This window comes from Taurulus bubalis (assembly GCF_910589615.1).
Source record: "Taurulus bubalis genome assembly, chromosome: 8".
Classification (NCBI taxonomy): domain Eukaryota; kingdom Metazoa; phylum Chordata; class Actinopteri; order Perciformes; family Cottidae; genus Taurulus; species Taurulus bubalis.
Window position 1 is genome coordinate 10915398 of NC_136596.1, and position 1534 is coordinate 10916931.

A 1534-nucleotide genomic window follows, 5' to 3' on the forward strand; every position below is an offset into this window, starting at 1 on the left:
CGCACGCACACACACACACACACACACGCACACACGAGAGTGTGCCTTTGCCGCCTCCTGCTGCAGCCTGCCAGCCCCCTGCCCTCCCTACGCGCCTCCCCGGCCCTTTTTCCCACTGCTGAGAGGAGCAGGACGCGGCCACAGCGGCGGGAAGCAAATTAAATACAAGCACTTCCCTTGAAGAAGAAAAAAAAGTTCACACTCACATACACAGATGCCACCACAAGTAGCGACTCACATCGTTTTAGACCTGATCGAGGGATCTTGCTGGGGATAACCTGACAGGAGGAAATAGTGGAGCAAAACGGATACTTATTGTTGATTCTTACTTTTTGTTTTGGTTTAACACAGGTGTTTTTCCTCCCGCTTTTATTGCGCTTAATCTGGTTCGATTTTTTTTCTTTTCTTTTTTAAATACTCTACTACTACTTTTTTTTTTTGCCGTACTTGTCTAAATAGCATCAACACAATTTAGGCCTGAGCTCATGTATTTTGTGTTTTATAAAGTTGTCTCTGTGCCACTGGAGATACACATGACGGTGTAAAACGGACAGGGAGCCTCCTTCTATAATCTCATATCTTTAATCATCTTATAATAAGAGGACTACAATGACTGGATGGAGTACGACCTGATTTGTAATGCAGCAAACTTGTTGGAGGAGCGCACCACGATCGCACCGTGATACATAGTCCCCCCAAAACTGAGAGAAAAATACAATCTCAACATCTCTACTTCTGCACTTGCTGTGGGAGGTGTGCATGGTGTCGCTACTGTTGACAGGCTATATGCATTAACTGCAGCTGTCAAACTCATGGGATCCTCCTGCCCCCCGAGCGACTGGGAACTCTGTTGAAGTCTCCACTGCGCATGTCTGAGCGCTGGACAGCTCCAGAGAGGGAAATTTAAAAACGGTTTTTGGAGAATCAAGTGCAACACAGCGAAATACAGTACGGGACTCTCGACCGGCTCACACGTTCTTCAATATCATCCAAAACAGGTGATTTTTTATTATTATTTCTCTCTTTTAGCATCATAGTCTTTGTAGGGTTGTTAATTTCTATGAGCATATTGGCATTTTAAGGATTTTATTTACTTTAAAAATAATTTCTCTGGAGGCAGGCTAAATTACATTTAAACCTTAGCTAATGTGACCAAACTGTGATGTAAAACAATTTGAATGAATGCTTATTGACAGTGTATATTATTATATGTATTTTCATGAAATGCAATTAGGGGATCAAAAAACTTTCAAACTGTAAAATGGGCTTAAGCAACAACAAAGGCCCACTGATACTATGATTACACTATTCATTTGTTTTTGTGTTTAATGTTTATTGAGACTTACATTTGAGTTTGAAGTGCTTGCTTTCTGTGGAATAAATCATGTGTTTGCACAATTGGAAGAATATTATTAGTATTGTGATCATTACTTATACATAGCTTGTTTATCTCAGTTTGAAGACTCACTGTGGGATGACCTAACGTGTCTTCATTTTATTTATTGTATTGCAGTGGTACCACATATCCCAGGAA